Source organism: Lasioglossum baleicum, chromosome 19 (genome assembly GCF_051020765.1).
Source record: "Lasioglossum baleicum chromosome 19, iyLasBale1, whole genome shotgun sequence".
Taxonomy (NCBI): domain Eukaryota; kingdom Metazoa; phylum Arthropoda; class Insecta; order Hymenoptera; family Halictidae; genus Lasioglossum; species Lasioglossum baleicum.
This window is the reverse complement of record NC_134947.1, coordinates 2,354,480-2,369,080: the sequence shown is the minus strand read 5'-3', so window position 1 is coordinate 2,369,080 and position 14,601 is coordinate 2,354,480. Positions and strand designations below refer to the sequence as shown.

The 14,601-nt window shown below is 34.5% G+C and overlaps 1 long non-coding RNA gene across 1 annotated transcript; it reads left to right on the top strand.

Annotated features, from left to right (window-relative positions):
- The first annotated feature begins 80 nt into the window (after positions 1 to 80).
- LOC143218468 (uncharacterized) lies at positions 81 to 1,407 on the top strand. The gene is made up of 3 exons (XR_013011078.1): positions 81 to 414; positions 1,056 to 1,145; positions 1,221 to 1,407. It is a non-coding gene; the product is annotated as an uncharacterized LOC143218468 (long non-coding RNA).
- Positions 1,408 to 14,601: the final 13,194 nt, after the last annotated feature.

Below are 14,601 nucleotides of genomic sequence, written 5' to 3'. Positions count from 1 at the left end.
ACAGTCAGCTATCGTAAACGCTCATTAAGAGTAGCATTTCAAATCATTTCTTCCAGCTTTTTATTGTAGTTGGTGGGGATGGTAAGAATGAATGAATGGAACGCGAAGTCTTCGTGAACGTTCCATCGTTGCAAGCGTTTGTCGTGTTGAGATTCAAAGATCAACCATTTTTCCATACGTGACGGTTTTCGCGTACTGCCCGTTGGACTTGTTGCGTGTGTGTGGAATATTATATGGAGATATTTTTTACATTAGTGGGTAGGGGTATTCATTATAAATTGCTCGTAACAGTCGTCGTATGAAGTTATACCATAAGAAAAAACGTCGACAATCAGGATCGCTATACGAAGTTACATCGCGTGTGTGTTTTTATCATCCGACCAGCCAACTTCGCGCATCCCCCTTTCTTCAACGGTAAGTACAATAAAAAAATTAATAAATGATGTAAAATCTAGTGGAAAAAATTGTGGAAAAAAATTTATATGCAAAGAGTTAGCCATGTGATCGATGTTTGTCATGACGGCTCGTTCGAACTCTTCGAATTTCGCTTGGGGAAGAACGTTGTTTATCCGACGCTGACAAAAAGTCTGCATGGTATGTCAGCAATTTCATACACGGGATTCCATTTAAAGATTTCGGCTATGAAAAATATCAACAGCACGATATATTCGAAGTAATTCAAAATTTTGTGCGCGATTATGCGAATCCTGTCGTAGCGTACAAAGGTGGATGTTTCGAGAGAGAGACATCCTTCGAAAAATGAAAATAAACTCGATAAATTTGGAAAATTTCAACTGTCCGAAATACGATGTACTAGTTCACGATCCCGTGTATGAAATTGCTGATGACGAACCGTGTCGACTTCACTGTTGGCAACCGACAAAAAACATCACATACCATTGCAGTCTGCGCGAAGTACAAACATTTCGAGCAGGGGTTAACAATTATAAAAACACGTAAAGTATCAGTTATAAAGACGCGACTTTGAATTTTTTCCACGTCAAAACCATAAACATGACACCTCTTTTTACGTTTTTTTTATTTTTTTCACACAGTGTTTCACGATGATTGCGAAATTGGAGATTGATTTTGGGCGAAGCGCGGTATGGACGTCTGAGGATTCGTCAAAGAATCGTCGCTCGAAGGTAAATAAATTTTCAAAGAAAAAATATCCCAAAGTATATAACATGATATATAACTGTCTATCTGTCTGTTCGCAGGAAACAAAAATAATGAAGACAAATGACAAGAAATTCGCTGCAATAATTATATTTTAAATATTTTTTAATACTTGTATATTTGTATAATTAAAGAGTAGATAAGAGTAACTTTTCACTAATGTCAAAAATATCTCGCTGTATAGGGAGGGGGCGATATTATTACTGTAATTGTTTTCTTTTTAATAAATACGAGTTAATTGTATGAGTAGGAGGACGAGGCGGAGGAGGAGGATTGGTTTTAAATAAAAATAAGATCTTTCTTATAATTTTTTTATTTGATAAATTATGAAACAGCTAACGAATGAACAGTGCGAGGCACTTATCAACGCAGCGCATTGCAACATTTGTGAAAAACCATGTGAGGAAAAGGATATACGGGTGTGCGATCATTGTCATCTAACAGGACGATATAGAGGCCCCACGCATCAAGATTGCAATTTAAATTACAAAAATTCGTTTTGCATTCCCATAGTTTTCCACAATTTATCCGGGTACGATTCACATTTCATTATCGAAGAAATAGCTAATGCGTTTGAAGGTAGTGTCAACGTATTACCAATAACTAAAGAAAAGTATATTTCATTTACAAAAATGTTTAAGATCAGCAATCAGATTCGCGTAATTGTATTAAATTACGATTCATCGATTCGTACAAAAATGTTTGAACACAAGTCTCGACAAATTAGCATCTTTCCTCGACACAAACAAATTGACAATTTTACGCGTTCCGAATTTCAAAATCTTTCCATAGAAAATTTCATGTTGTTGACGCGAAAGGGTGTCTCTTTCCATACGAATATCTCGATTGCGTAGATAAATTAGACGATCTTTGTTTGCGAGTCATTTTACAGTTCGTTGACAGGCGAAACCGTATCCGAACGTGATTATTAGACTGCGGATCTTTATGAAAAATAAAAATTGTCTTCATAAATTGCACAACATAGGAGCCAAATAGAAATGTAATTTTTTCTCTAATGATATTAATTAGCTGAAACGAGTACATTGATATTTTTAAATCCTGTTAACCTGTCCACTGCTTTAAATTGCACATACTCATTTTTGCCATAAATGTATAAAATCCGCAGTCTAGTGATTATGTGCATGCCGAGAATGTGTGGAAGCGTTTCAACACAAAAAGTTTGGGTGAATACAGCGATCTGTATTTGAAAGCTGATGTTTTGTTACTGGCTGATGTTTTTGAAAATTTTCATAAAAACTTGCATTAAGAGCTACAGTTTAGATCCACCATATTATTACACTTTACCAGGTTTCACGTGGGATGCTATGCTAAAACATATAAAATTAGGTTTGAATTATTAACACAGTGGGCCGGATCGAGAAATTTAGTGACATTTCACGAAAGAGTCGACTCTCTCTCTCTCTCTCTCTCTCTGTCTCTCTCTCTCTTTCTCATATCGATTTCTAATAAATTTATATTGCCTCCTAAATGTCCATCAACATCGAAGCTGAAAAAATTAATGTTCGTTCAAAAAAACTGTAGTTAATATAAATTCACAAAGATAGACATTTTGGGATGCAGTATTTTTCAGCCAAAAAAATTGCTTCTTTTCATCGAGGTGTCCTGATTACCCTATTTAATATTTATTCTGGGGATTTTGTGTAAATGAAAAACAGTCCTTTGCGGTAACAATTAACGCCGTTAGTTGAGGATGGTTGCTCGCAATGTATTAAAAATTAATATTTAATGAAATGAATAAAATCTATATACTTTCTTAGAATTTGCAAGGTGTATTTTTTAGAGGACCTAACTGGACCTAATCGTATAAACAGATCATTTTCATTAGACCTTCCTCTACATATCCCCACAAAAAAATCATATCCGAACCGATCCGATCTTGGAAATTATGATTGTTTAAAGTTATCGGGGACGTCTCACCTGACGCATAGCAACTCACATACATTAAATACCATCCAAATATGAATATTTTTGCAATTGCATTAAAAGTTCGTACCTACCTAAAACAAGTATGTAATTTTTAACAATAATATAGTTAATCTATTAATTTTATTGTTAAAAACATAACGAACGGTAATAATATAACTGGACTAAGAGTTTCATAGTTTTCCTTAGTGAGTATCACTGTTTTTGGGTAAGTATATCTGTCAATTTATCTATATCTGACAATATTTGTTGAATATAATAATTTTAATCTCAGTTTTTATGCCTGCAGATATCCAGAAGCTGCAGATTTAATAATTAATTAAACTAAACAAATTGACCAAAAGTTTACCTGTGAACATCAATTTAGAAACGTTTTGCTAAGATTAATTGGCTTATCTTTTATATTTGTTATATTTTTGTTCATATTTTCATCTTTTATAAACACATTACACATACATGAAATAATACGAAATAACAAAGGTTGTAATATATAGAATGAACATGAACTTAAAACAATTAAATTGAAAAAATTATTTATAATTATTATAAAAAATATCTTTTGACACGCTTGTGAGGCGTTTTTACCTCCTCGAATTTATATTTCACGCATTCTATAAAACATTACATGTATGAAATGTAAACATAAAATACATGTTTAGTAAGAGTAAAAAATAGTTTGGGAGATTATACTTAAACAATTTTATTTTAATACAAAAAATCAATGAAAATTAATTAACAATTATTGTTTAACAAAATAAAAAAAATTTTATTTGTTAACAGTTAAGATTGACTATTTTTTAAATGAATTTTAGTGCAAATTTCATCCCGATATCTCTTATGGTTCTAGAGTTATAACAAAATGTCACTAAATTTCTCGATCCAGCCCACTGTGAGTCACCATGACTCCGCGAATACATAGAATTAAATACCCTGTTTAGAACAAATGCTACTAACGTTCTTGAAAAGAAATTATGTACAAATTGATGAACAACGCGGTATTCGGTAAAACTATGGAAAAATGTTTGGAATCATGTAGACGTAAACCTCGTGACACGTTGGGGATGGGCTACATGGTGCAGAGGCAATGATCGCGAAACCAAATTTTCCATAAACGCTATGCATTTTCCGAAAACTTTTTTTCAAGAAACCAATCTATGTGGGTATGTGCATATTAGATATATCCAAAACCTGCTTGTACGGATTTGATCATGAGTACATGGTTCCTCGATATGGTAAAACCTGTAAGGTAATGTACACAGACACCGACAGCATAATTTATCATATTATGTGTGAGGTCATTTATGAAACCATGAGACGCGATATTAACTGTTTCGACACAAGTGATTGTCGATAGAGAATAGGTATAATTTCCTACTTGTAAATAAAAAGGTTCCCGGCTTGATGAAAGACGAGAACAATGGGATGATAATGATGAAATTTGTCGGACTGAGAGCAAAAATGTACACATTGCGTGTAGATGGAAAATCTGATACAAAAAAAAGCAAAAGGTGTAAAGTCTAACGTTGTAAGGACAACAATATCGTTTGATGATTACATGGGATGTTTGCAAGATGAAATTGCTATGAGTCGTACACAGACATCCATACGATCGAAATTGCACAAAATGTTCGACGATCGGCCGGAGAACTTCGGAATAAGCTTCCAGGACAATATTAAGAAATTACGTGTAAAAGAAACGCGTCGACCAATCTTGAGAGAGAGAGATCCATGGATATGATGTTCAACCGTCATATTGCATACTGTACATGCGCTATAGCTGTACCTGTACATGCACTATACCTGTACATGCGCTATACCTGTACATGCGCTATACCTGTACCTGTCTGTAGCTGTTCCCGTACCTGTCTGTAGCTGTTCCTGTACCTGTTCATACCTGTCTGTAGCTGTTCCTGTACCTGTCCATACCTGTCTGTAGCTGTTCATGTACCTGTCTATACCTGTCTGTAGCTGTTCCTGTACCTGTCCATACCTGTCTGTAGCTGTTCCTGTACCTGTCCATACCTGTCTGTAGCTGTTCCTGTACCTGTCCATACCTGTCTGTAGCTGTTCATGTACCTGTCCATACCTGTCTGTAGCTGTTCCTGAACCTGTCTGTACCTGTCTATAGCTGTCTATAGCTGTACCTGTACCTGTACCTGTATTATCGATATTAAGTAGCATCCATCGAGTCATATCAAGTTACTATAAAATCATCAACCTTGAGTCGGTTCCCCTTATCTTTATCTTTTCAAATGCATGTAGGATCGTGTCCGAACGGAAACACGTTCGAACTTCGCTCAACACGTGTGGTCCACAACCGCTTGTGGTGAAGTCACTTCCCGCGAGTTGATGTGGAAGTTACATCCTCGTACCCCCCCCCCTTTTGGTTTCTTTTTTTATTTTTAGGGGGGGGGTACGAAGATGTAACTTCCACATCAACTCGCGGGAAGTGACGTCACCACAAGCGGTTGTGGACCACACGTGTTGAGCGAAGTTCGAACGTGTTTCCGTTCGGACACGATCCTACATGCATTTGAAAAGATAAAGATAAGGGGAACCGACTCAAGGTTGATGATTGTTCATCAATTTGTACAAAATTTCTTTTCAAGAACGTTAGTGGCATTTGTTCTAAACAGGGTATTTAATTCTATGTATTCGCGGAGTCATGGTGACTCACAGTGGGCTGGATCGAGAAATTTAGTGACATTTTATTATAACTCTAGAACCATAAGAGATATCGGGATGAAATTTGCACTAAAATTCATTTAAAAAATAGTCAATCTTAACTGTTAACAAATAAAATTTTTTTTATTTTGTTAAACAATAATTGTTAATTAATTTTCATTGATTTTTTGTATTAAAATAAAATTGTTTAAGTATAATCTCCCAAACTATTTTTTACTCTTACTAAACATGTATTTTATGTTTACATTTCATACATGTAATGTTTTATAGAATGCGTAAAATATAAATTCGAGGAGGTAAAAACGCCTTACAAGCGTGTCAAAAGATATTTTTTATAATTGTTGAGTATTAAGGTATGATACATTCACATTCAACGGTGACCGATACCATCAGTTCGAATAGCGCCACCTGATGGATGTACGATATGAGAAAGTGTCCAGTCGAGTAATGGCGTTGTCTGTGTGAGCCTCGTGCGAGAGCCACCTTTTTGTTAGAGCTGTGTAATATTAGTTTAACGGAATAAACCAGTTTTGTGTTATAAACCTAAACCACGCGTCATTTATTTAATATGGTAGCAGAGCGTGGTTTAACAGAAGTATAAAGTTAAAAAGAGTGTTGAGAAGTGTAACCAAGTGAAGAGCAAACGAAAGTTCGAGAAACTGCGACCACGTGTTGAAACAATGGCGAACAAGAGAATTGACGACGTAGTAATTCCGATATTCGATGGATCGGACTACAGCAACTGGAAAATACGAATATTGAAATTTCTGCAATACAAAAAATGCAAGGAAGTTGTCGTCAGAGAGAAAATAGAAGCAGACAAGCAACCTGATTGGGACGACAAAGATATAAAGGCAACAAATTATATTTATAGTGCCATTACGAACAAGCAATTAGAGTACGTAAGCGAACTTGAAACTGCGTACGAAATAATGAAAAAGTTCGATGAAATGTATTTAAAAAAATCAACAGCCTTACAAATAGTGCGACGAAGCAATTTGGAAAATATTAAATTGAAAGATTTCTCAGAGGCCACAAAGTTTTTCGATGAATTTGAAAGGGCTGTAAATGAACTAAAAGGTGCAGGGGCTCAAGTGAGTGAACAAGAAAAACTGAATTACATGCTGAAAGCGCTACCAAAAGCATACAGTCATATTGGAGATATTATAGATGTGGTACCCGAAGCAGAGAGAACTGTGGAATATGTGAAAAGCAAAATAATGTTGAAAGCAGCAGAAGAAAGGAAACCTGAAACAGAAAATACAGAAGAAACGACTACTAAATCAAACGTCTTCAATGCAGCGTCGTTACCGACCGGTGGTAATGTCGGTAATAAGCAAACTTGCTTCAACTGTGGTAAACCTGGCCATTTTCAGAAAGATTGTCGTTCATTCAAAACTGGATCGTTTCGCGGAAATCATAGACAATTTCGTCGCGGCCGTGGAAGATACCAGCAAAGAGGAAATTATTACAGTGTTCGAAATGAGTATAAAAGGCCTCAAGAAAAGGACGCGCAGGGAAGTTGTTTTGTAACAGAGGTAAACATGTCAAACATAACCTATGAATATGCACAAAATGAAATGCAGCTGGAGTGGTTGTTGGACAGTGGGTGCACTGACCACATTGTAAATGAAGATAAGTATTTTGATGAATGTGTTACACTCAAAGTTCCAGTAAACGTAAAGGTTGGTGACGGTCGCGTACTGCAAGCAACTAAGTCAGGAACAATAACAACATTCTTCTCAGTGTACAACGAAAGGGTGAAAGTAGTGCTACCAGACGTGTACTTTGTAAAAAATATGGAAGCAAATTTGATAAGTTATGCAAAAGTGACAGACAAGAATACGATAATATCCAAAGGAGACTTTACAAAAATTTACAATCAAAATAGGAAATTGGTTGCCATGGCAAAAAAGGAAAATGGATTGTATAAAGTTACAAGCTATTGTAATGCAGAAAAGATGGAAAGAAAAGCAAATATAATAAATAAGGTAAGTGAATCACACATAACCTTAAAGGAAAAATGGCACCGTATACTGGGGCATGTAAACTTCAATTATTTGAGTATTTTATGCAAAAATGAGTTACTGACAGGGGCACCAAAGGAGCTGGAGCACAAATATATGAAATGTGCCATATGCATACAAAATAAAATGCACAATTTGCCATTTGAAAACCGTAGAAACAGAGCAACAGAGATATTGGAAATAGTCCATACGGATCTGAATGGGCCGCACACAACTACAGGAAATGGTGGAGAAAAGTATTTCCTGTCATTTATTGATGATTTCAGCAAACTGGCAAAAGTCTACTGTATTAAATCCAAGGAACAAGTGTTTGATTGCTTCATGGAGTATGTAAATGAAGTTCACAATATAACTGGCAAGTTTATTAAAACATTAAGGTGTGATAATGGAAAAGAATATATAAATTCAAATGTTTATCGTTTTGCACGAGAAAAGGGAATTCGTATAAACCCGTGCCCTCCATATGTCCATGAACTGAACGGTACAGCAGAAAGGTATAATAGATCAATAATGGACATGGCAAGATGCTTGCTAGCAGAATCAAAGGTAAATAGAAGCTACTGGCCAGAAATTGTAAGAACAGCGGCTTATCTAAAAAACAGAACACTGGCTAATACCATTGAAAGAAAAACACCATTTGAAATATTCTTTGGTAAAAGGCCATGCGTTAATAACCTACGATTATATGGAAGTACAGTTTTTGTTCGAGTACCAGAAGTCAAGAGGAAATCAAAGTGGGATAAGAAAGCAGAATCTGGAATTCTCCTAGGATACACGGATGTTGGATACAGGGTTCTTATAAATAATAGAATAGTGACAGCCCGACATGTAGATGTCATTGAAGAAGACATAAAATGTATTGGATTTAAGGATATCGATGAAATTGAAGAAGAACGCAAATGGAATAACAAAAGTGATGAAGAAGAACGTCAATCAAATAATAAAGGAAATGAAGAAGAACAATATAATAAAAATATAAGCTTGAAGGAAGAACAACGTGACAATGAAGAAGAAGAGGATGAGGAAATGATACTAAGAAGATCCGAAAGAGAGAGAAGACCACCTGTTCGATATGGAAGTGAAGGGTCGTGCAAATTTGTATACGTAAATTATTGCAATGCAAATGTACCTGTTACATTTAAGGAGGCGGTCACAAGTAATGAAGCCAAATATTGGATGGAAGCTATGGATCGTGAGATGGACAGTATCAATAAGAACGAAACCTGGACGTTAGTGAATAAACCAAAGAATAAGATTGCCTTAGATGTAAAATGGATCTATAAAAGGAAATCAGAGAATACCTACAAAGCGAGACTAGTCGTCAGAGGATTCCAGCAGAAAGAAGAAGTCGAAGACACATACTCACCAGTGGCGAAGATGCAAACTTTAAGAACTTTATTATCATTTTGTTGTCAACATAGTTTAACGATTGAGCAGATGGATGTAGAAACGGCATTCCTGAATGGTAAGGTGTATTCAGAGGTCTATGTGAAACAACCAATTGGCTATGAAGATGGCAGCAACAAAGTTCACAAACTGGCTAAATCATTATATGGACTGAAAGAAAGCCCTCGTTTATGGTACGAATGCTTTAACAAATGTGTTTCGAGATTGGGTTTTCATAGAAGTGAGTATGATTATTGTCTCTATACGAAATTTGATAACAATGAACCGATATATATCTTAGTTTTTGTAGATGATCTACTAATTTGTGGTAAAAACAAGCAGGAAATAATAAATGTAAAATGTAAATTGTCTAGCAAGTTCAAAATGAAAGATATGGGTAAAATCAAAAATTATATTGGAATAGATGTTGAATATATATATAGCAAAAATGAAAATGTAATGACCTTAAGTCAAAAAACATATATAGAGTCTTTAGCGCGCAAATATAATATAGAAAATGCGAAATTATACAATACGCCAATGGAGATGAATCTAAAACTAGAACCTGCGAAGTCATTAAATGAAAATGTAAAGTATAGAAAGGGCCTAGCCGATTAAGATGGTCAAAACTGCCCTTAGAGCTTTTTCAACGGCTATTGAACCATTCGAAAGCTTGCTAAGAAAAACCCCTCTGAGTAAAATTTCAGCCCTCTAGCTTGCCCGTGAGGGTAGTTACAGGGAAAAATAGATTTTGCGGTTTTCGGCGCATTTTCCGGTCTAAAATGCGTTCTAAAATTCTGAAAAAAATGTGACACATTCTGGATCCCAAGGCGCATTTTTGAGAATTTTTTCAGATTTTTTTGTTTCAAACTGTGGTCGTAAAAAATGAAAAACCTCAAAAAAATCGGAAAAATATTTTTTTCTCAAAAATATGAAAACATGCTATTTTGCTGTTTGGTTCCCTGATAAAGTACTATAACAGGCAATGTTGTCAATTTTTTTTAGATTTTTTGTTCGGCTGCATCATTGTCAAAAACAATAAAAACCGAATTTTTTCGACGTTTTTGCTGTGAGGAGGAAAGTTACACTTGTTGGCTTTGCCGTGTGCGTATATTAAGTAATTTTTAGCGTTATTACACTGAAACAAGCAATTATTTTACCTAAAAAATGTGATTTGAGAGAAAGAAAAAATTGTATTCTGTGCGATATATACCAGAATGTTCGCAACGCTTACAACATCGCCGGTTGGCACCGCGGTTAAGGCGTCCGACTACGGAGCGGATACTCTGGGGTTCGAATCCTGTCAATAGTGGTTTTTTTTTCCATACGTCAAACTTTATTTTTTCAATTTCTTATTATGTATATGGTTTACTCATACGAGTTTAACAATGTTTTTTTAATGTTTTAAAAATATTTAAGTAACATTTTTAAGCAAAATACATACAAAAATAGTTTTGGATCATAAAAGTAGCATAATGCATGTACCGTCGACGGTCAACTCTGTTCTCAGTGCCTATAAAATCCCGCATTCTGCCCACAATTATAAAAGATAAGTCTATTTCTATCAACTCCATACAAATATTTACTTTTACGAGAAATAAATAATTCTGTAATTAACAGGTCACGTAAAAACAGCAGCTAATTGGCTAACAATGACAACTCGGAAGAACAGCTGCTATATATACTTCTTTCTATTTTACCCGTTTCTACAAATTCCGAAAGGCCTAGAAACTATATTCATGATTTTTAATGTTAAAAATGTTAAACAGGACCGCCATGATGAACATATACAATTAGAGAATCAAGGAAATAATAGATACTCCAAAACTATTTTTGTATGTATTTTACTTAAAAATATTACTTAAATATTTTTAAAACATTAAAAAAATATTGTTAAACTCACATGAATAAACCACATAATAAGAAATTGGAAAAATATAGTTTGATGTACGGAAAATACGCGCAGCTATTAGTAAGGGAAATAATAACCACCCTCCCAAAAAGCTAAGATTCCTTGCAGGCCAGTTTTTACGACGGTCATTGTATTCTTCGTAGCTGATTATTGCGCGACCAGAATCATAAACTAATATAAACGTGGTAAAAATTAACTACCTCTGTACCTGCTATGTACTGTCATATTGTCCTTTCCCGTTCGGATGGAAGGCCAGGGAAAACGGTCAACTCCAGGTTTTTATAGGCACTGAGACCGGAGTTGACCGTCGACGGTACATGCATTATGCTGGAGTTTTATAATACTTTTTATGATCCAAAACTATTTTTGTATGTATTTTGCTTAAAAATGTTACTTAAATATTTTTAAAACATTAAAAAAATATTGTTAAACTCGTATGAGTAAACCATATACATAATAAGAAATTGAAAAAATAAAGTTTGACGTATGGAAAAAAAACCACTATCGACAGGATTCGAACCCCAGAGTATCCGCTCCGTAGTCGGACGCCTTAACCGCGGTGCCAACCGGCGATGTTGTAAGCGTTGCGAACATTCTGGTATATATCGCACAGAATACAATTTTTTCTTTCTCTCAAATCACATTTTTTAGGTAAAATAATTGCTTGTTTCAGTGTAATAACGCTAAAAATTACTTAATATACGCACACGGTAAAGCCAACAAGTGTAACTTTCCTCCTCACAGCAAAAACGTCGAAAAAATTCGGTTTTTATTGTTTTTGACAATGATGCAGCCGAACAAAAAATCTAAAAAAAATTGACAACATTGCCTGTTATAGTACTTTATCAGGGAACCAAACAGCAAAATAGCATGTTTTCATATTTTTGAGAAAAAAATATTTTTCCGATTTTTTTGAGGTTTTTCATTTTTTACGACCACAGTTTGAAACAAAAAAATCTGAAAAAATTCTCAAAAATGCGCCTTGGGATCCAGAATGTGTCACATTTTTTTCAGAATTTTAGAACGCATTTTAGACCGGAAAATGCGCCGAAAACCGCAAAATCTATTTTTCCCTGTAACTACCCTCACGGGCAAGCTAGAGGGCTGAAATTTTACTCAGAGGGGTTTTTCTTGGCAAGCTTTCGAATGGTTCAATAGCCGTTGAAAAAGCTCTAAGGGCAGTTTTGACCATCTTAATCGGCTAGGCCCTTTGATAGGCGCACTGTTGTATGTAAGCTCTGGTACGAGACCGGACATAGCATTCAGCGTAAATTATCTTAGCAGATTTCAAAATAATTATGGAGAGGAACATTTTAAATATGCGATGAGAGTTTTAAAATACTTATTTCTAACTAGGAATCTAAAGCTAACTTACAAAAATAATTATAATGTAGACACAATGGACTGTTTTGTGGATGCCGATTGGGCAGGAGATGTTACTGATAGAAAGTCAACATCGGGCTTTGTAATAAAATTGTTTGGAAATGTAGTTTTTTGGAAAACGCGAAAACAGAGTACAGTGACCAAGTCGTCTACATTTGCAGAATACGTAGCATTATCAGAAGCTGTAACGGAAGTAAATTTTATGCGTGGAATATTAAGATCTTTTGGAATAAAATTAAACAAACCAATTAAGGTATACGAAGATAATTCTGGTGCAATGTGTATAGCTAAATATGGAAACTATACCAAAAATTCTAAACATATTGAAGTGCAATACCACTATGTGAATGAAAACTATTTGGATGGTATTGTCGATATAGTAAAAATAGAGTCAGAAAATAATATCGCTGATGTATTCACGAAACCTTTAGGTAAAACAAAGTTTGAAATGTTTAGAGACAGACTAAGGATAAAATAATAACGGTACAAAATGTTAGATATATGGAATTGAATGTAAATGTAAGGAGGCGTGTTGAGTATTAAGGTATGATACATTCACATTCAACGGTGACCGATACCATCAGTTCGAATAGCGCCACCTGATGGATGTACGATATGAGAAAGTGTCCAGTCGAGTAATGGCGTTGTCTGTGCGAGCCTCGTGCGAGAGCCACCTTTTTGTTAGAGCTGTGTAATATTAGTTTAACGGAATAAACCAGTTTTGTGTTATAAACCTAAACCACGCGTCATTTATTTAATAATAATAATTATAAATAATTTTTTCAATTTAATTGTTTTAAGTTCATGTTCATTCTATATATTACAACCTTTGTTATTTCGTATTATTTCATGTATGTGTAATGTGTTTATAAAAGATGAAAATATGAACAAAAATATAACAAATATAAAAGATAAGCCAATTAATCTTAGCAAAACGTTTCTAAATTGATGTTCACAGGTAAACTTTTGGTCAATTTGTTTAGTTTAATTAATTATTAAATCTGCAGCTTCTGGATATCTGCAGGCATAAAAACTGAGATTAAAATTATTATATTCAACAAATATTGTCAGATATAAAATGTAATCTAATTAACATACTGCTTTATCTGCATAGATAAATTGACAGATATACTTACCCAAAAACAGTGATACTCACTAAGGAAAACTATGAAACTCTTAGTCCAGTTATATTATTACCGTTCGTTATGTTTTTAACAATAAAATTAATAGATTAACTATATTATTGTTAAAAATTACATACTTGTTTTAGGTAGGTACGAACTTTTAATGCAATTGCAAAAATATTCATATTTGGATGGTATTTAATGTATGTGAGTTGCTATGCGTCAGGTGAGACGTCCCCGATAACTTTAAACAATCATAATTTCCAAGATCGGATCGGTTCGGATATGATTTTTTTGTGGGGATATGTAGAGGAAGGTCTAATGAAAATGATCTGTTTATACGATTAGGTCCAGTTAGGTCCTCTAAAAAATACACCTTGCAAATTCTAAGAAAGTATATAGATTTTATTCATTTCATTAAATATTAATTTTTAATACATTGCGAGCAACCATCCTCAACTAACGGCGTTAATTGTTACCGCAAAGGACTGTTTTTCATTTACACAAAATCCCCAGAATAAATATTAAATAGGGTAATCAGGACACCTCGATGAAAAGAAGCAATTTTTTTGGCTGAAAAATACTGCATCCCAAAATGTCTATCTTTGTGAATTTATATTAACTACAGTTTTTTTGAACGAACATTAATTTTTTCAGCTTCGATGTTGATGGACATTTAGGAGGCAATATAAATTTATTAGAAATCGATATGAGAAAGAGAGAGAGAGACAGAGAGAGAGAGAGAGAGAGAGAGTCGACTCTTTCGTGAAATGTCACTAAATTTCTCGATCCGGCCCACTGTGTTAATAATTCAAACCTAATTTTATATGTTTTAGCATAGCATCCCACGTGAAACCTGGTAAAGTGTAATAATATGGTGGATCTAAACTGTAGCTCTTAATGCAAGTTTTTATGAAAATTTTCAAAAACATCAGCCAGTAACAAAACATCAGCTTTCAAA